This window comes from Physeter macrocephalus, chromosome 8, assembly GCF_002837175.3.
Source record: "Physeter macrocephalus isolate SW-GA chromosome 8, ASM283717v5, whole genome shotgun sequence".
Classification (NCBI taxonomy): domain Eukaryota; kingdom Metazoa; phylum Chordata; class Mammalia; order Artiodactyla; family Physeteridae; genus Physeter; species Physeter macrocephalus.
The window spans coordinates 123894437-123916788 of record NC_041221.1 but is presented as its reverse complement, the minus strand read 5'-3'; the positions used below and the strand labels follow the sequence as shown (position 1 = coordinate 123916788).

The window sequence follows — 22352 nt, the reverse complement described above, 5'->3', positions numbered from 1 at the left end:
TACTCTATTTTTTAAAAATGTTTGAATGAGTTGTCAATATCTAAAACTCGGGAAATTCCACATTAAATCTACGTTTCTGATTTCTCTTAAAATTCGGAAGATCTGAACATCCTGGGCCCACATTCTCAAGTGACAGTGATGTGGTGAGTCCAAGGGGCAGCTGTGCCCTTCACACTGGATGTGGCTCCCTGCTGGGATGCCCCAGTTCTCACCCAGCCCACTTGAATCACTTCCATTACCTACTAGTCCCTGTAGGCGTTTGGGTTTGGAATCCTCAACAGGAGAAGGAGCCCAGAAGAGGAAAGATTTTTTGACAAAGTCCCTGCCAGTATGAAATTTGATCTACTGATGAACAAAGCTATCATACACATGCCAGAGTCCTGAATTCAGAGACGGGTGAAATGAGTTCAATTTAGTATACAAGAGTCCACATTCATATCTAATAAGGAATAAAGACTATTTCGAACAAAGTTAGAGATGTATAAGGAAATGCCTACTAAATGGAAGACAGGTAACCTGAGTTTTTGACTCAACTCCCCTCACCCCATGCTGATTAGAGGTCAGCTTCCTTACCTTTCATGATGGAAGCTTTCGTAACTGCCACCTTTATTCTCATTCAACATTCAGTCAACATTTATCAAGTGCACTTGACATTGAGGGTTGAGTCTTGCAAACATGGATCAGCACGTAGGACTTCATTTTCCTCATCTATAAAATAAGGAACATAATATTAAACACCTCAGTGTTTGGCATACTCTGTATACTCAGTCGCTGTGAGCTTTTATTTTTTTTTTATTAAGTACCAACTGAATGCCAAGCTTTGTGTTAGGCCTTGGAAATAAGAGATATTTTTTTTAGAGGAGTTCCATATCAGGCTTCTGAATCAGAAGCCCTTGACATTTAGGGCATCAGCCCATGGATATTTGAATCAGAGTATGACCCCTTCCCTGGAAAGTTGTCCACACACAACAAGTTTGCATGACATTCCAGGGGTTTGGGAGCCCCTGAAGCCCATCCACAGGGCCTGCTTCATCTCTAGAACCTTCTCACTGGGTTGGTCACACAGGATGTGGAAGCAGTGGTTCCAGGAGAGGTGATTCTGGAAGAGACGGAGCTGCACATAAACAACAGTCAGACAGGGCTGTTTTGTGTGAGGCCAAGGGGCTGAGGTGCACAGAGGTGAAGTGGGCAGTGAAGGGAATTTTTAATGAAGATATCACTCTTTTTTTATTTTCAGATGAAGAAGATATTTCTATAACAGCTAACGTAGTCAGAGCTAGCATTTTGTGCATCTGTAATGTAAATAATTGTGGCTACTCTGGCATAAGTTAAGTTCTGAAATCATCTTCTCACCTGTGATCCTTTCACAGTTTTTTTTTTCTGAATTGCTATCTGTCATCCTGGGTGTGAAAACTATCTCAGTATTTATTAAGTCAGACCACCGCTTTTGCAGAAGGCTGATTTGACTTATTGCATTTTCCCCCTTTTTTCAAGTCTTCTCTTAGTCATCAACCTGCCCTTCCCAATATGCACTGAACTGATTGCACATGGGACCTGGTTATCTGTTGATGACCCAGATGGTCACTCTCTGCCGTCTCTGCCCTTGACCCTCTCTGACCTTTAGGTTGGATGCAACACTTGATCACATTCCCTCCAAAGCAAATCCAACTACAAACGTATTGGGAAACAGGTAGGTTTTACTGAGGGTTTGGCAGGCAGAGTGAAAAGGAAATTCATAGCATTTCACACCAAAACTCCCAATAGAAAACCCTCAGCTGCCAAAGCTTGTCTCTTTCAAAGGCCAGCCCCCTCCCTCATCTTTCCTCTTTACCCTCCCCTCTCTTCACTCTATAGCATGTGCTAATTCAGAGAATGTAGCTCCCTGAGCTTCTGCAAATGTTACTTCCTCATTCCTGTTATTTAATACTGCCTTGAATATGAGAAAGCCTCTGTGCTGAGTATGACGGTTTTGTTTATACCAGGCAATCAGCAACAAGCCCCCCTTAGTGTTCATGCTATTTGTGGTGGGGTTGGGAGAAAGTTTAAATTAACAAATATAAACTCCTCTTCCCCATCACCACAAGCTCTTCTCTTTTTCACTTAGTACATTAAAGGCAACCTTGATGTTAAACATGTAAACCCATCTCTCACTTTTGAACAGCTGCACAGTGTGCCATCGTATATGTGTAGCATGATGTATTCAGCCATTCCTGAACATTTACTTTATTTCCTTGTTTTTCTATTACAAACAATGCTACAGTCAGACAAATATTGTGCACTTGTGTATGTCTGTAGGATAAACTTCTGGAATAGGTATTTCTATTTTATGAATATGTACATTAAAACATTTAGTAATTATGGCTGTCCAGAAAGTTATCTTCCAGCCAACCGTGTAAAAGAGACTATTTCAGGTTGCCATAAAATTACCTTGTTTTGTATGTTTGTTTATACATGTCCCACCTTGATTCAGGAAGGGTTTAAGGTCGTTAGCAGGGGACTATAAATGAGAGGTGGATGGGAGGGAACATGAAAAACAAAGATAAAGACATAAAATGGACTGGTGAGTAAGGTTATGATAAAAATTCATTCAAATTCATCGTATGCCCCAGGCAACCCTCAGGTTTGGCACTAAGCTTTCCAGCAGCCAATGCAAAGAGGGGACACTGATCAATTATAGACTCCACACCTGAAAGCAAAGCCATGGCTCGGCAGCTTCTTAGAAAGAACATTGTACTGTAAGACAGTGGCCTTAGCAGTGTGACCTCATGTGACCTCTACAGCACCCCTGTATCTGCCCATTTTTCTCAGACCCAAAACGTGTTGCCCAAGAGCAGAGCCCTATCTTGAGGTGCCCATGTACTGATTATGTTGGGCGGGGAGCAGCCTGGCCGAGACTGATAAACCAAGCCCCTGCCTCTGAACGTGGCCAGATAGCAAGGCATTCAGAGCAGGCATCATCACTTTAACACACAGACCTTCCTTTCTCCTAAAAGCTTCTGGGAGTTGCCTTGGAGGATGAGACCAGAAGCAAATCTGGGTCAGTCAGTATGTGTAAGGCAAGTCAGGAGAACACTCCTGAGAGGACACCCCAGGCAGGACGCATGGGCTGCCTGCTGGGTGAGCGGGCGGAGTGCCGGGTGGCTGTGCTCTCCATGCTGCCCGGGGGCTAGGGGCAAGGATCCCTGGAGCGAAGGAGGAGCCAGGGGCCACCTGTGCAAATGGTATGTGCCAAAGAGTGGGCTTCTGAAGGGGCCTGGGGAAATTCAGCTCCAGAATTCAGACCTTGGATAGTGGAGATAGGAGGGAGCCGAGTGATCTCAGCTGGGTGGGGAGACTGCGCTAATCAGCCCCCAAGGTGTACCGCTGGTGGAAGGCAGATGGAGGATGGGAGGATGGGCAGAGAGAGAAAGAAGATAAGCGTCACAGAAATCATCAGGGGCCTGAGTGCCCCTGCGGAGGGTCAGACAGCTCTGCAAGGAAGCTCCGACCCAAAGCAGAGGGAGAGAAACTAGATACCAAGCAGGAAGCTTGCTAAGAGAGAGCTGGACTTGGACCTGGATTTGAAAGCAGGGCAAACTAGCAAGAAAGGAGAGAGACTCCAAGGGTCAGGACTGACAAAATAGAAAACAAATCTAATTGAGTCACATAAGATTTTGTCCCCAAACCCCAGTGAGCTGTGGATAATTTTACCCTCAAGGTACCCAGCACTGTAGTGTGGACACCCAGCCATGTCCTGTAGAGGACATATCAGGAATGCATCACGAGCAGGAAAAAAGAATTAAAAACATGTGGTTCAGCCCCAAGAATGTAGAAAGGGAAATATCTTCCTTTGTCATTCCCTGGGTGACAAAGTAGAAAAAAGGAGGAGAAAGTTATCCAAGGGGAAAAAAAACAGTGAGAACCTGACTGAAGGAGTTTTTGAGTGTTACTCTTGGGGAGTCACAAAAGAGAGATAGGGATGTAAAAACAGCAGGCACCTCCAAAGGGACCAAAAGAAACCAAAAGAGGTACTGGGACAGGCCTATTGGGGATATGACATGGCACGGGGAGAAAAGGAGGTACATTTTCTTGTTAGAGAGGATTAATCTATTCGAGGGGCTTTAAATTTCGCTGATGCCTTTCAGGTGCATACATGTGAAAATGTGCGTTTCAAATCATCCTGAGTTTTAGCCAGTAGAGTTGTTCTGGGTTTTAGCTTCACCCACACAGACTCTGATCCACTATTTAAAAAACCTACAGACCTTGGGGACTTCCCTGGCGGTCCAGTGGTTAAGACTTCGCCTTCCAGAGCAGGGTGTGTGGGTTCAGTCCCTGGTCAGGGAGCTAAGATCCCATATGCCTCGTGGCCAAAAAACCAAAACATAAAACAGAAACAATATTGTATCAAATTCAATAAAGACTTTAAAAATGGTCCACATCAAAAAAAAAATCTTAAAAAAAATTAAAAAATAAAAACCTACCTCCCTTCACATCCGTTTGCTAACAGACTGCTTTTGCTACACCTGGGAGAAAGGCTTCCTCATTCCCATGTTCTGCATCCCTCTAGGCTGGTGATAAAGAGCTTCCTGGGATGTCTGGCTTCCTGTATTGGCAGAATGTGAGTGATGAGGAAACATGACCCCAGCTTAGGTTTTGGTATAATTCTGGTATAAGTTTACCCGAATATTATGCAAGTGAAAATATAATTTGAACTTACACGTGGGAAAACAAGAAAATGCAATAATAAAGTTTTAGTGTTAGAATACCATATTCTATTTTAAAATAGATTTAAGGATATGACAGCCAGGTGACTTCAACTGTCACAGGAAACTTAAATAGCTTTTCATTAAGACGTTCAAGTCATAGATAAAAATTAATTTATTGGAATAAAGTAATACTCAGAACGTGATTGAATATGTAAAAACTTAATAGAGTGCAGCTTACAAAAAGATACCCATTTTCTGATTGTCTAAATAGCCAGTTTCCATAAATGTAATGTGTTGATCTGAAATCTTGGTCAGGACTCCCTGAAATCTATTTTAAAATGAGTTCATCATATGAACACTGCTAGAAAGGTGCCACCTCTGATCCTTGTAATGCTTTTGATTTGAAAACCCCTAATTAAGGATCTTAATCATTTCCTTGGTAACAGAAAGTTGTGAACAAAATACAAGAACTAGAGTAAAAAGGTTACTTCTTTTTCCCCCCACCTCTGATTATCCAGAGAATAACAATGCCCAAATACGGAGGAAAGCAGCTCCTCTTTTGGCCAAAAGAACAGAATTCAGAAGTAGAACATACTGGACTTCCCTGGTGGCTCAGTGGTTAAGGATCCGCCTACCAATGCAGGGGACACGGGTTCGAGCCCTGGTCCGGGAAGATCCCACATGCTGCAGAGCAACTAAGCCCGTGCACCACAACTACTGAGCCTGCACTCTAGAGCCCGCGTGCCACAACTACTGAGTCTGCATGCCACAACTACTGAAGCCCACACGCCTAGAGCCCCTGCTCCACAACGAGAAGCCACCGCAATGAGAAGCCCGCACACCACAAGATAAAGTAGCCCCTGCTCGCTGCAGCTAGAGAAAGCCTGCGCGCAGCAACAAAGACCCAATGATGAAGACCCAATACAGCCAAAAATAAATAAATAAATAAAAAAGAAGTAGAACATATTGACGAGTCTTCTCCCTCCTTGGGTGGTGGTCTCCAGGATTTTTTTTTCTGCTCAGTTAGGTGTAGCTTTGACAGAGTAAAGTGGGAGCCAGGGGCCTGAACCATCATCCCCAGCAATCAGATCGTCTTGGTAGAGGAGGGTTCCCTATCCATCTTTTCTTCATTCTAGGCCCGCACCTTGAAAAATAGCTTTTGCTTAGTATTATGGATATGAAGTATATTTTCCTCTAAGACATCCTTCGGCCCCCAATTTATAATGTTTTTACTAATGTTCTTTTCTGCCATCAACTTCAGCAGCTTTTGTATTGTGATTAACTACAAAAATATATATATGTTCTCACTAATAGAGATCACTTCTTACTTTATAACTACAAGAGAAGCAATAATCCACACCCAAACATTTCTTTTCTAGCTCTACTGAACCGAGTAGAGTCATTACAATGCATTTTAGGCAAAAGGGATGTGAGAGTTGAGGACTGTTCCCCCAAACTCTCTCTGCTACTTTCTTCACTCTGGGATTGCCTGCTTTAGCATCTAACTAGGTGAGATGCTCAGACACCGCATGAATCAGGGGCCATGTGACCTCCAGGCCGCCAGGTTTGCAGGTGCATCCCCTGCAGGGGGAAGCCTTACTTCCTCTGGCTCACCCCACCTGGCAGGAGACCCAAAGAGGTGGAATTCACTGGGGTGCACTCACTCAGGCCTCCACAAACTACAGGCTGTCACAGAATGTGTTTACTCAGTTACCATGACCCCGCCTGCAAACATGTGGACACAGAGTGGTCACAACTCCCACAGCAGCCTGAAGGAAGTATGCAGGTCAGGTTGTGAAATAGCACCACTGGTTATTTAGAAGGACGTTTGGAATTCACTGGGAGGTTGGTTTTGTTTTAAACTCTGCTTATTGCACTGGTAGAAAACAATGAATGTTGATTACCCTTTATTCTCTCTAACATTAGTGATTCTCAGAGATGTTTGCCATTTTATTCTCCAGGGAGACACGATGGCATGGACTTAGGTCCTGTAACCAGGTATATGGCAAAAACAGCTAAATGAAGAGCCTGGAAAAACATACTGAAATTATAAGTAAAAGTAAAGTGTGAAAATATGCGATTATGAACAAAGGTATCATTTGTATTCAAAGCAAAAAGAGAGAAACTATTTTAAAACTGACATGATGATCATGTGATGTAGAGAAATAGGTATATAATTTTTGCTGGGTACAGGGAGGGGGGGAAATGCAGTGTATAAACTATGCAGAAAACAAATTTTCTCCATTGCCAGAGGGTATTTGGGATTCATATCTAAATCCTCTTGAATTTGAAAGTTTTATTTTCAGTGTTGTTTCTTACATCCTATCTCAACAACTAGGTCCCAGTCATTGGACCTCCTTTCCCCAGAATCTGGATACTTTTTTTTTTTTTTTTTTCCTCATTTGAACAGGAGACCACAGTGAGAATGAATTCCAGCATTCAGTAGTAAAAGCCTCTCTCTCTCCCTCCTCCCACATTTTGACAGCCGTCACAGAAGATGAAACCTGGGGGGGATGTGAGTAGTTGGCAGTAAGGCGGTACCAGGTGGGAGGAATACGCTGATGGAGGAATCTGGCCCTCAATTAATGAATGACGTCAACACCTTTCATGTTGAATGGCACACCCGAGGGCTAGGTGAGACAAGCAGGAAAAAGAGAAAGATCCTATCTTGTTAATTGACCTAATCTCACCTCCTCCCCCAGAACTACAGATGACATATAACTCGGAACTTCCTTTAATTTCATCAAACTGCCTTACCCAGAAACAAGACACAGTAGTGATTATGAACAGTGATTACAAACAAGAAGATATTTTTCTACTATCTCTTGCCATTACTTCCTCTATGAACTAACTCTTTTAGGGAAAGCTGAAATGAAGCTCACTTGTTTTTTTAGGGTGGGGTGTTTTTTGTTGCGTTTTTTTTTTTTAAATCTTTTAATTTTAAGCGGCCACACCCTCTGTTCCAAACGGAGTGCAAATCCCATCCCTTTGTATTCTTAACTTTGTATTATAAATGTTAAAGCACCAACAGTAATGGTGGAACTGGCATGGATAATAAAAGCTTTTGGTCTTGGAAAGGAAAAAATGAAAAGACCTGTTTAGAATTGCAGGGCCAGGGAGTCTGGCAGTTTTTCCTCATATTTCTAGGTGATAGACAAATTGTTAGTTACCACATGTATAATTTATTAGTAATTGCTCTAATTTGCCTCAAGTTTCTAAGTTGCCAGTTCAATGAGATCAACTTTTTTGTACCCGTAAAATAGGAATTGTGGGATCATTTAATGTAGTAGCTAGCCAGTTAGGGTGATTTCTGTGCAAATGCACTTATTTGCCATTGTAATTTAGAAAAGAGGGAGAGGAATAACACAATCAAACTTCTTAGAAGCCTGGTGACTAATATGTCTCACTGGGATTAAAATGCTGCACGTGTATGTTTCCCTCTCGAGGTTGTATGGATAACTGGCTTTCCTTTGGGTTGGGTTGCAGTCTATTTAAAATAAAAAGCTTCCTTCCTCCTTTTGGAAAGCTGCTAAGGGGTGGATGCTGAATCCCTCCTGTGGGTGGTCTGGGAGACTGAGGGCTCGAGAGTCTGCAGATGAAGCTTAGAGCAGAGCTGGGCCTGCGGCAGGGTTGTTGCAGACAGGGTTAGCATAGAACTTTTGTTTCTTCTTCTCAAAGCCAATGTCCCATTTCTCTCAAAAAATGATTAGCTGACTTCAGGCATTGCTATAAGAACCTAAATGCAAAGTGTCTTCTTGTGTCCAGCCTGTCGGATTTCTCTGTTCCTAGATCTCCTCAATTTACCAACAGAAACATTTTCTACTTACCTTCTCCACTGAATAGCCAAAGAAGCTGAGTTCTCATTCTGCCTCTGTGATATCAGCAAAACTGTAAACTCCCTTCTGCTTGCTGAACTCTGCCCTTGCTGATTTGTAAGAGACGGGAACACAGCTTAATATTTGGTTCTCAGGTTTAAGCCTGTGGTCCTAGAAATGGCAGAAAGTAGGAAAATGAAGTTTTTAGCTGACTCTTGAGAAAACAGGAAGTATAGGTGACAGAATAAATGTGGATTGCTCAGGACGTTTTGGAAACTCACTCTTTTGCCCAACTCAGCTAGCAAACATCCTGGGTCTGATAAAATTCCTTTGCAGTTCATCAGAATTTAACTTTGGCTCAATCTGTCAAAGTCACAACCACATTTCAAGAGTACCATTTGGCTGTAGGTCAAATCCATTATCACAAACACAGTGGATGTTCCTGAATAGCATTCCTAACCACAGCTAATATCCACATGCATCAAGCAAGTCAAATACCAAAAAATATCAGAAAAACAAAATAATTTCGATAATCCCTGCTAATTTTATTGAAATCAGGATACATTCCCAAGTGACCAAATAGCATTTGGAAAAATGATCATATTCTTGGAACCTGAAATGAGACTGTCGGTGACTAAGAATTTAAAACAAACTTGGAAACTATACTCATGGCCTTGTGACTTCCTTAGTATACTATTAGCATGTTCCTGACCAAGGTGGAGCACCAGATGAGTCTCCTGGCTTAAAGCTTGCTTGCTCAAAGTTCCGTAAGCAACAGGGTGGGATGGGCAGCCCATTTATCCTCTGGTCTTAGGGCCAGAATCATCAGCATAATCTCCTAGCCTATTAGAAAGACAAATTTATGGGCCCTACCCAGCCTATTGTACAGCATTTCTGGGGATGGGGCCCAGGAATCTGGGTTTTTACAAGCTCTCCTGGTGATTCTGATGATCACTCAAGTTTGAGAACCACTGGCCTCAGGGTCTGGAACCAACTGTCAACTAACAATTGAAGGTTTGTGGATGTATCTGGATGTCTATCTTTCTGCAGATGAAAAGTGTGGCCATCATGCTGTCCTCTTTTGGTTAGAAGCTAGGTCCCAGCTGCTGATTTTTGCTTTCTTTTCTCCCCAACATCTCCCACTACATGGATCAGAACAAGGGGCACCATACATTGAAAGTGACTTAAGATGACAGTCTGTGTTTTTAAACTTGGAACTCTAAGGAGTGCCTCCTAAATATGTTTGGACCGTTTTAGTCTTTTGGTACTAAGAGGTAACCATACACCTAAATAGTAGTACACACTTTGCCTGAATCAGCTCTCTGAACATCTCAGCATTCTGCAATATAGCAAAAAACCAGAAAGTAGATTAAAAAGACCTCTCATCATTCAACTTATTAAGAAAACTGTGCACCAAAGTTCATACTTAAAAAAAAATTCTTGGGCTTCCCTGGTGGCGCAGTGGTTGAGAGTCCACCTGCCGATGCAGGGGACGCGGGTTCGTGCCCCGGTCCGGGAGGATCCCACATGCCGCGGGACAGCTGGGCCGGTGAGCCATGGCCGCTGGGCCTGTGCGTCCGGAGCCTGTGCTCCGCTGCGGGAGAGGCCACGGCAGTGAGAGGCCCGCGTACCGGGGGAAAAAAAAAAAAAAAAAAAAAAATTCTTGGAGGCTGCCAGAATCTACTCACTCTTACTTTCCAAAACTAATCATATGAGAAGCTTTTTAAAAATTCAGATGCGTGAAACCTAAATGTAAGAGTTAAAGTATAAAACCCTTAGAAGAAACTTAGGTGTAAATCTTTGTGAGCTTGGATTAGGCAATGGTTTCTTAGATATGACACCTAAAGCACAGGCAAACTAAGAAAAATTAGATAATTAAGATTTAAAACTTTTATGCTTCAAAGAACACTATCAAGGTAGTGAAAAGATAGCCCACAGAATAGAAAATATTTGCAAATCACATAACTGAAAAGAGTCCAGTACCTAGAATATATTTTTTTTAACTCTTAGAAATCAACAGTAAATAAAAAACGAATAACCCGATTTAAAAATGGGCAAAAAATCTGAATAGATATTTCTCCAAAGAAGATACGCAAACGGCTGATAAGCACACAAAAAGATGCTCAGCTGATAAGCACACAAAAAGATGCTCAGCGTCATTCATCACCAGGGAAATGCAAATCAAAACCACAATGAGATGCCACTTCACACTAGGAATGGTCAGAATCAAGAAGATAGCAAATACTGGGAAGAATTTGGAGAAACTGGCAGCCTCATACATTGTTGGCGGGAATAAAATGGTGCAGCCACTTTGGGAACAGTCTAACGGTTCTTCAGAACGTTATACATAGAGTTATCATCTGACCCAGCAATTCCACTTCTAGGTGTATACGCAATAGGACTGAAGACAAAACACTTTCTTGAATGTTCACAGCAGCATTGTTCATAATAGCTAAAAACTGGAAGCAACCCACATGTCCATCATTTATTCATCAATGAATGAATAAATAAAATGTGGTATATTAATTTTTTTCCTCTTTATATTGATTTTATTTAAAATAACAAATTATAAACATTGGTACTTTTAAAAAACATAAAAATAAACACTTCTGCATTCTTCGTATTTGTTATGCTTTACAGTAAACCTTTTGGGACTCATTTTGTATTTAATGGGAATATACAATTAGAGGGAGCTTTTTTAAAATTTTTTATTGGAGTATAGTTGATATACAGTTTTGTGTTAGTTTTAGGTGTAGAGCAAAGTGAATCAGTTATACATATACATATGTCCACTCTTTTTTAGATTCTTTTCCCATATAATGGGTCATTACAGAGTTTTGAGTAGAGTTCCCTGTGCTATACAGTAGGTCCTTATTAGTTATCTATTTTATATACAGTAGTGTGTATATGTCAATCCCAAACTTCCAACTTATCTCTACCACTCCCTTACCCCCAAAACGTAGTGTATTTATACAGTGAGATATTATTCACCCATAAAAAGGAATGAAGTATTGATACATGCTACAACATGGATGAGCCTTGTAAACATTAAGTGAAAAAGCCAGACACAAAAAAGCCACATATTGTATGATTCCCTTTGTATGAAATGTCCAAAACAGGTAATGCCATAGAGGTAGAAAGTTGATTAGTGGTTGTCAGGGCCTGAGGGAAGTGGAGAGTGAGTGATGGAATATGGGGTTTCTTTGGGGCTGATGATGATGCTGTGGAATTAGATAGTGGTGATGATTGTGCAACTTGGTAAACTATTAAACCACTGAATAAAAGGGTGTATTTTACTGTGAGTGAATTATATCTCAATTTTTAAAAAACAGGCAGCAAGCTGGATTTGGCCTGTGGGACCATAGTTTGCCAGTCCTAGTTCTAGTGTAAGAAAGCGGGGGCGGGGGGGGCGGGGAGCAGATACATGAAAAAGATTGACAGAATGCTAATAACTGTTGAACTGAATGATGTAGTAGTTCATTACACTATTTTTTCTACTTTTGTGATCAGACATACAGAAACATATTTCCATAATAAAAAAATAATGTGTGATGCATCCTGAATTAGATATTAGAATCACCAAGGATGGGGCCTGTACATCTGTAGTTTTGACAAGTTTCCAGGTGATATGTTTGAAACCAATCAATTGCTCGTTTGAAAATCAATAGGTGGGAACCACTGCTCTATACGTATGTTCCTGATAATTTGATTATCTTAGAAGTTAGAAGAGAGGAAAGCAACTCCTACAGAGAGACAAATAGGCCGTAGCAAAAAGAAAAGATTGCTGACAGCCCAACAAGAGAAAAATAGGAAAGAATAAGATACAAGTACAAAAACTTAAAAAGCTCAGTACCCTGAGGCCATTTAGCATGGAAGCAAACAGTCCTATGTGCCATAACAAACTGAAATCATCACTGTATTACAGAATAGCACAACTTCTGATATTCATAATGATGACCTGGAGGCATTCAGAGAGGATTAAATTGTAATGTTCAGTAAATGTTCAGTTAAGTAAAATTCAGTAAATGTTATTTAAGGCATATGGAGGTAAATATTCATTTTAGAAAATAGCATTTTAAGAATGTTCTGAGTGGTAAAACCTTATATATAGAGGAAATCTGATTATCTGGGTAAGATTGTTTAAAAATTCTTAATTGCTTTATTTTAAAGTCTAATAATTTTTTTTCTCCTTGGCTTTTACAAACAAAATCTACCTTGCAACTAAGGAAAAATAACAGGATATAAACTTCCTGAAACAAACATTGGTTACAGAAAACTGTGGAGGAGAGAAACTGAGATGGAGGAATTTTTGTTTTTTAATGCATACTCTCTGCTAAGCCAGTAGTCTCTTTTTTTTTTTTAAGTCAACTTTTGGAGGTATAGTTTACACATTTTAAACATATCGTCTGAATGCCTTTGACAAATGTATACACACTCATGTAACCACCGTCCCTTCAAAACTCAGAGCACTTCCACCTCTGCAGAATTCTGTTCCCCTTTGCAGTCAGTTCCCCACCCCAATACCTGCCTTACCTCGGGAAACCACTGAATGTGATCTCTGTGACTGTTGATTAATTTTGCCTCTAGACTTATACCGTATATGTTCCAGTGTCCAGCTTCTTGCAGCATGGTAACTATGAGATACATGTATATTGCTGCATGCTATTAGTTCATTTCATTTTACTGCTAGGTAGTATTCATTATATGAATATACCCAAAATTATTTATCCATTCACCTGTAGTTTTCTATTTGAGGCTATTATGAAAATAAATATGTAAGTCTTTTTATGGACATATATTTTCATTTCTCTTGGGTAGATACCCAATGCTGGGCCATGTGTTAAATATATGTTAAACTTCATAAGAAACTGCCAAACTCTTTTCCCAAGTAGTTTCACCATTTTATACTCCCACTGGCAATGCATGAGAGTGACAGTTAAAGCCCATAACCTTGGCTTATGAATTAGTAGAGAGAAAATTCCCTCTCTCTTTCAATGGTTTTCATCTCTCATTGGCTCATTAGTTTGTCTGCTGCTTTAGAAGCTTCACCTTTTGCTTATGTAAACATTCTTCATACTGTTCCAAACCCTTTTTAGGCTTTAACCAGCATTAATAGTAAAATACTGCTAATTAATTTCATATGTAATTTATATATATATATAAATAACAGTGTATATAATTAATATACTATTAATAAAACTAAAATTTTAAACACAAAATATTTTTTCCCAGCACTGGTAGCTAAAAACTGTTTCTGAAACAGCATTTATTTATGATCCTTCCTAGTAAGTAGGCAATAACAATGAATGAATCCTTGACCATTCAACATCTTGGCAATTTTTATTGTTTACCCTTTCGAAAATCAACTTTCTGTGGAATTCAGGGCCTCTGTTCATGAAAGAAGAGTAGGACAGTTTAAAGATAAAGAGCTCTACCTTAAAGAGATAATCAGACCAGTGTGAGAATCTTGGCTTCTTTCCATGGGCACATTCTTTAACATATAGAGTCTTGGTTTCCTCATCTGCAATCTGGGTGGGGGGGGGCGGGTCATAATTATACACATCTCATATGATTGTTCTGAGTACAGTGATCTCATGTATATAAAGTCTTTGGCAGTATTCCTAGTCCATATTTATTGCTCAACAAATGGAAGCTTTAAAAAAGATGTGTTCCAATATCATTGAAGAAAAAAACTCATCACAGGAAACACAAGGTGTGTTCTAGAATGTGAATTCTCTCTCTTCCTTACTTTGACCAGAATCATGTTCCCTCGCTCCCCTTGGACATCAGGGAGACTCCCATTCCATTAGCTTCCCACCCAGCCTCCTCGAGGTCTTTCCCTCCCCACCTTCCACTCCTCCGGGGGCTGCCTAGACTAAGGGGGAGTGGTGTGTGACCCTTCTCTCACCAGTTCCAGTCAAGCTCACCTGCTCAGAAGCCTGGACTCAAAACTAGCTTACCATGTTGCCCTCTGCCTCAGCTGTTTCAACTAATCTCACACTGAAACAACCTGCTTCCCTCCAGAATTTAACCTTAATGAACATCCCACACGCTCAGGAGAATTACAAGACCTGTGGACTGAGGGATTAAGATGCAGCTGCTATGTGGACCCCAGCCTCAAACAACCATAATAGGACAATAGGAAAAAAAAACTCACTGGACTCACATCTTAAAATTCCAGAAAATCATTTTTTTAAGTTTAACTTTTCAAAGAAATGGACCATAAGAAAGGAAAACTCCCCTGTCTCAGGCTTTCAATTTAAAGACCATTTGGTAAATGTTTCTCTTCACATCTGTACATAGGACCTTTATGAAGTAGCCAGTACTGCATCTTCCCTAGCTCCTGAATCTGGAGAAACTGAAATCTGTCAGGAGGTAAATGAATCATACCAAGAAGTAAGTTAATTAAGAACTATAATGTGTTTATACATATCTAGCAAATAGAGCAACCAGGGAAACTCAGGTTGAACCAGCATTATGGCATCAACTACTATTTTGAACATCACATTGAGGCAAATCTTGTTATCTCCGCCTTTCTGTGTGTTGTGCCCTTTGCCCTATGATGTTAGTTCCACTTCATGCCAAGGACTGATGAGGCATAGCACAGAGGAAGAGGGGTGGAAGGCAGAGGTTATGGTCTGGCAGTATTGGGGTGAAGTCATGCTAACCTTAGGTCAAGATCTTTCTTTCACATACCCTCCCTACAAAGCACCAACTGAAGGATAGGCCTGCATCTCTGACCACTTGGTCCAAGCTAGCCTCTAGCTCACTCACTGAGTCTCCTCAACCAGAATTGGTGAAGGTGTGAGGCAGTCAAATTTTGTACTAAATATTGAAGGGAGGCCCCAAAGTAGGAATGCTCTTTAGAGAGGCTTTTAGGCCTCTGATGCTGCCCCTCAGGTCAGTTCTCTGTTACACAGAATAGAGAGAACGACAGAAAATGTTGGTGAATTATTTTGATGAGCTTCAATAGTTTACAATCAATACCGTTGACATTTTCACATCCTAGTCTATTTTTCTTTGGTTTTCCTGACAGAAGAGTATATACCAATTGAGGAAGAATCAGGATTCTCCGCTAGCTTTTCTTCAACTCCTCAGAAACTCACCAGATTTTTTCTTGAAAGATTTACTAATTTTAAAACTAAATTTTTATGAGCTTCTACTTCTAAAAATGTTTAGTGTCTTAGATCAAATTTATCTTATATTAGTTCTAACTAATAAGTCAATCTCTGTAGCTGACATCTTTTATGCCATTTACTTAGGCAGAAAATGTGGGTGCTTGGTTTAATTTTCTTTTCATATGTAGCCTTCCCCCCACCTCCCTTTTTTTTCAATTGTTAGCAATAACAGTCTAAGGATTTTTCTTTCCTTGATAACTTTGACATGTTACCTAAAATTGGTGACATCTTCTATTTTGGTTTTATATGGGTATTACAGTTAATACTGTCTAGGTTTATCTACAAAATAGTAAAACTAATATATAATTACTCTATCTTTTAAAGGAGGATCGCATTGTTTTCGGATCCCTTCTTTCTGTTGAAAAAATGTATTTCCAAAACTCAGATGCTTCTCTAAATAACTGTAATTCATTAAAAAGTCTTTTTGTAACAATTCATAAAAATAGTTTCCCTTCTTAGTGGACAATCATAAGTCTATTCATTCTTTGCTCACTTGTTTTATAAACCAAATAAAGAGGGCTAGAAAAGAATAGAAAGAAATGTATCAAGTACCTGCTGTGGTCCCCACACTGGGCTGAACTTTATATACATTATCTGGGTAATGCTCACAACATGCTATAAACAACAATAGGTGCTATTATCAGCTTAATTTATATAAAAGGAAACGAAAACTTAGAGAACATTAACTTGCCCACAGTCACATGGACTGAAAGAAAATCTTTTGTTATTAAAAAATAATAAAAGACTCAGTAACAAATTACAGAATCACAAGTTCATATTTAGTTTAATCACTGTTGCTATTGTTGAAAGCACATAGTTATCATATATATGCATAAACACTCACATATATATGATCACTGTTATATAACCTTACATTGGAAAGGAATTCCCATGGAACATCTAATGCCCTCATTTTCCAGATGAAGAAATTAAGGTTCATGGAAGTGAAATGACTATCCCCCAGGGACACAGAAAGCTATGTGAATTCCAGACTCAATCAGCAGATGTATATTGTGTGCCTCCTGTGAACATGAGTTCATCAAAGGCTGGTAGTTTGTCCAAAATTTCCTTCCTTCCCTGAGTTCTCACATTGCAAAACCACCATGCTCATGGCATAGACCCATCCTTGTTTCTTCACATGATGCCACCTCCCTACCTCCGTGGACCAAGAAATATACTGTATATTGCTGTCCAGTATTGCAGATGCCAGTTCGTTTACACTCTCAAAGAGTAACCATGGTAGTTTCAGTGTATTCACTTTCGAGCCTGTCAATATAATTGTGTAGTAGTATCACTGGAGTTGTGAAACAAACATTAATATCCATTCCTTGTGTTTATATTTAGCAGTGAGTGTTAATGGTGTGATTATAGGATGTAAACAAGCTCCACCCAGAGTGAGCCTGGATGACTAAATGATTGCCTGGGGACTCAGGTTACCCAGTGCATATTGCACTCTGAAATGAAAATATCCAGCATAGACAACTTTATTATGACTATAATTTTGGCTTCCTACTATTACCGTTTCAAGCCAAATTATATATGTTTGATGAGGCATAATTTCTTATTAGATCCAGAGAATACCAGAACAGAATACATCATGATAGAATTATAATTTGAATTTTAATTAAGCTTTGTTCATTCCCCAATACTAGCTAATGAAATAAATTCAGTACTGTAGTTTATACAAATTAATAGGGGACAACATAAGACAAAAAAAAGAACAAATTATATTGCTTACCATAAATATTTTTTATAACAGTAAGCATAACTATTGGCATTTTTTTCCTGACCTTTCCATGAACCCTCTTTCATCAGCCTTATGGTGGTCGCTTCTGAAAGACAGCTGTCTGACTCTGGGTTTTGGCATCTCTGATTAAGGATTTAACATGCTGTACTCAGCCCTTTAATGATTCTCTAAAATTTTATTTTGATAACCTCTATGCAAACCCTGCATGCAGATCAATGTTTCTCATTTCTGTCAAAGAGAATGTGTTGAAACCTTTCCAACAACATATCATTAGTGAAGTGGAGACGGAATTTATGTGGTGCACTTTGGTTTGCTCCATTCTGCTTGCTCTTTTCTCTCTTTTCTTCATCCAGCACACCCAGAATTCATTCATTTGGAGTGAGTGTTTATAACAAGAGATGCCATTGAATGAATGAAGTCATAGCTGGAATTGCCTCTAACACATCATCGTATTGTCTGCACTAACCACACCATCAGCTCCATGAGAATCATGTAAATAACAGAAAATTCAGTTATCTATTCCATGAGCCATTTTCCCTATTCCTGGCCATTTCTTATTTATTCTGGTGAGTATGTAACTTCCAACCAGAGTATTTATTATCTGGTCATTTTTCTAAATCACTATAACATATTTGAGTATACAAAAAATTAGAGTTTTGTCAAGGTTAAGGAGTCAGGTGGAATAAGCCAACGGACACAATGGCCACACTGCCAGACACTTCTCTCTTTAATCATAAATGGTGGCAAAATATCATTGCTGTAAATGGCTTGGGGGCCTGGTAATGTCTTGTTTTTCTAAAGGATTTAAGTCGTCAAAGAGGCAGCAGGAGGTCAGTGTCTCATAGTGTTGCTTAATAGCTAGAGGTAGATCAGGATGATCTTAGATTTGTTTTCAAAACATTTTCACAAGGGCAAATATTAATAAAACATTAAAAGGAAAAGCTGTAGAGTTTGCATAAAACAAGCAGAAATAAGCTTTATGTTCTGCCTCTGTAAGGGTGTTGAATATCATTTCAACTTGCCAATATTGGTACGACTGTCATTATTTTCACATCGTGACAATTTTGAGTTTTCTTCACTTGAAGCATTGTCCCAGGGGGCATTATGACTGTTCAACTAATCCTTATTCATGATTTATGCAGCCTGAACTCAAATCTGTGGAACAAAATTAATAAATCATGTGTTGATGGAGAGAATGGCAGAGACCATAGATAATTTGATGAACAATTTCTATGTGATCAGTACCACTTATGCCAACTTATAGTTTATGTAAATTTTGTACTTAAGATATAAAAACCTTCTGGAAAGTGTAGAAATTCAGGACCACAGCGATGTATTGTCAACTCACCCTTTAAAAGATTAACTAGCAGGACTTCCCTGGTGGCGCAGTGGTTAAGGATCCGCCTGCCAATGCAGGGGTCATGGGTTCAATCGCTAGTCCGGGAAGATCCCACATGCTACAGAGCAACTAAACCCATGCACCGCAACTACTGAGCCTGTGCTCTAGAGCCCACAAGCCACAACTACTGAGCCTGAATGCCACAACTACTGAAGCCCATGCTCCTAGAGCCCTCGCTCCACAAGAGAAGCCACCACAATGAGAAGCCCACACACCGCAACGAAGAGTAGCCCCTGCTCGCCGCAACTAGAGAAAGACCGCACACAGCAACAAAGACCTGACACAGCCAAAACTAAAATAAATAAATTTATTTTTTTTTAAAAAAGATTAATTAGCAAGGAATATCACATAACGAATTCATAACATTCCAAAACTCTTAACTCAAAACCCTCCTGGTGCAATTTATGTCCATTTGTTCTTGCTGTTTTCTCAAAGGAGCTCTTAGAGTATAACTGAGTACCCTCTGTGGAACTATAACTAAACAATAACCTAGGAGAAAAGGTACATTGGTAATCAGTCCAGGAAATGATGCTGGTTGGAATACCAAGCAGGGCTAGCTGTCTTCTAGTTACTGAGTTGTTTTTCATGGTGGTATAATAATTGCAGCTTTAAGAACACCCAGGAATTATTGGATATTACTACTGAAGGTGTGATTTTTTTTAATAAACTTTTTTAGAACAGTTTTATATTCACAGAAAAATTGCAGAGATAGTACAGAGTTCCCATACACTTCACACCTGGTTTCCCCTATTATTAACATCTTACCGAACTGGACAACCTGTAAGAAATGGATACGTCCTTAGAAACATACAACCTTCCAAAGCTGCATCATGAAGAAACAGAGAATCTGAATAGATTGATTACTAGTAAGGAGATTGACCAGTAATCAAAAACCCCCCCAGAAGCAAAAGTCCAGGACCAGAGAGCTTCATCAGTGAATTCTACCAAACATTCAAAGAATCAATACCAATCCTTCACAATTCTTCCAAAAAATTGCAGAGGGGAGAATACTTCCAAACTCATTTTACAAGGCCAGCATTACCCTGATAACAAAACCAGACAAATACATCACATGCACATAAAAAAAATTGTAGGCCAATATCCCTGATGACCATAGATGCAAACATCCTCAACAAAAACCAACAAACTGAATTCAACAATATATTAAAATGACTATACACCATGATCAAGTGGTATTTATTCCAGGGATGCAAGGATGGGGTCAACATCTGCAAATCAACCAGTGTGATATACCACATTAACAAAACGAGGGATAAAAATCATATGATTATCTCAGTAGGTGAAGAGAAAGCATCTGGCAAAATTCAACATCGATTTATGAAAAAAACTCTCAACAAAGTGAGTATAGAGGGAACGTACCTCAACATAATAAAAGTCATATATGACAAGCCCACAGCTAACATCATACTCAATGGTAAAAGCTGAAAGCATTTCCTTTAAGATCACGAACAAAACAAGGATGCTCACTCTTGCCACTTTTATTTAACGTAGTATTGGAAGGCTTAGCCATGGCAATTAGGCAACATAAATAAGAGGCATCCAAATTGGAAAGGAAAAAGTAAAACTGAGACCATCTGAGGATAACATAATTTTATATATAAAAAACCCCTAAAGACTCCACCAAAAAATGTTAGAACTGATAAATGAATTTAGTTGCAGGATACAAAATCAATATACAAAAAATCTGTTGTGTTTCTGAACACTAAGAATAAACTATCAGAAAGATAACCTAAGAACATAATCCCACAAATGACAATGGAGACACGACGACCCAAAACCTATGGGATGCAGCAAAAGCAGTTCTAAGAGGGAAGTTTATAGCAATACAATCCTACCTTAAGAAACAGGAAACATCTCGAATAAACAACCTAACTTTGCACCTAAAGCAATTAGAGAAAGAAGAACAAAAAAACCCCAAATTTAGCAGAAGGAAAGAAATCATAAAGATCAGATCAGAAATAAATGAAAAAGAAATGAAGGAAACGATAGCAAAGATCAATAAAACTAAAAGCTGGTTCTTTGAGAAGATAAATAAAATTGATAAACCATTAGCCAGACTCATCAAGAAAAAAAGGGAGAAGTCTCAAATCAATAGAATTAGAAATGAAAAAGGAGACGTAACAACTGACACTGCAGAAATACAAAAGATTATTAGAGATTACTATAAGCAACTGTATGCCAATAAAATGGACAACCTGGAAGAAATGGACAAATTCTTAGAAATGCACAAGCTGCCGAGACTGAACCAGGAAGAAAAAGAACATATGAACAGACCAATCACAAGCACTGAAATTGAAACTGTGATTAAAAATCTTCCAACAAACAAAAGCCCAGGACCAGATGGCTTCACAGGCGAATTCTATCAAACATTTAGAGAAGAGCTAACACCTATCCTTCTCAAACTCTTCCAAAAGATAGCAGAGGGAGGAACACTCCCAAACTCATTCTATGAGGCCACCATCACCCTGATACCAAAACCAGACAAAGACGTCACAAAGAAAGAAAACTACAGGCCAATATCACTGATGAACATAGATGCAAAAATCCTCAACAAAATACTAGCAAACAGAATCCAACAGCACATTAAAAGGATCATACACCATGATCAAGTGAGGTGTATTCTGGGAATGCAAGGATTCTTCAATATACACAAATCAAACAACGTGATACACCATAGCAACAAACTGAAGGAGAAAAACCATATGATCATCTCAATAGATGCAGAGAAAGCTTTTGACAAAATTCAACACCCATTTATGATAAAAACCCTGCAGAAAGTAGGCATAGAGGGAACTTTCCTCAACATAATAAAGGCCATATATGACAAACCCACAGCCAACAAAGTTCTCAATGGTGAAGAACTGAAACCATTTCCACTAAGATCAGGAACAAGACAAGGTTGCCCACTCTCACCACTCTTATTCAACATAGTTTTGGAAGTTCTAGCCACAGCAATCAGAGAAAAAAAAAAAAAACAAATAAAAGGAATCCAAATAGGAAAAGAAGAAGTAAAGCTGTCACTATTTGCAGATGACATGATATTATACATAGAGAATCCTAAGGATGCTACCAGAAAACCACTAGAGCTAATCAATGAATTTGGTAAAGTAGCAGGATACAAAATTAATGCACAGAAATCTCTGGCATTCTTATACACTAATGATGAAAAATCTGAGAGTGAAATTAAGAAAACACTCCCATTTACCACGGCAACAAAAAGAATAAAATATCTAGGAATAAACCTACCTAAGGAGACAAAAGACTTGTATGCAGAAAACTATAAGACACTGATGAAAGAAATTAAAGATGATACAAATAGGTGGAGAAATATACCATGTTCTTGGATTGGAAGAATCAACATTGTGAAAATGACTCTACTACCCAAAGCAATCTACAGATTCAATGCAATCCCTATCAAACTACCACTAGCATTTTTTACAGAACTAGAAAAAAAAATTTCACAATTTGTATGGAAACACAAAAGACCCCAAATAGCAAAAGCAATCT

At 39.3% G+C, this 22352-nt stretch overlaps 1 protein-coding gene and 1 long non-coding RNA gene across 4 annotated transcripts in view; one reads left to right on the top strand and one right to left on the bottom strand.

Annotated features, from left to right (window-relative positions):
• The window catches only part of MARCHF3 (membrane associated ring-CH-type finger 3), a 151281-nt gene that overhangs the window by 42280 nt on the left and 86649 nt on the right, over positions 1–22352 (top strand). The gene's annotated exons all lie outside the window — the stretch shown is intronic.
• Positions 1–22352, bottom strand: part of LOC129392341 (uncharacterized) — a 50651-nt gene that overhangs the window by 11094 nt on the left and 17205 nt on the right. For both annotated transcript variants that reach the window (XR_008618111.1, XR_008618112.1), the window contains exons 2-3: positions 8513–8671; positions 574–708 (exon numbers count right to left, since the gene is read on the bottom strand). This is a non-coding gene — a long non-coding RNA (uncharacterized lncRNA). The remainder of the gene's footprint in view (positions 1–573; positions 709–8512; positions 8672–22352) is intronic.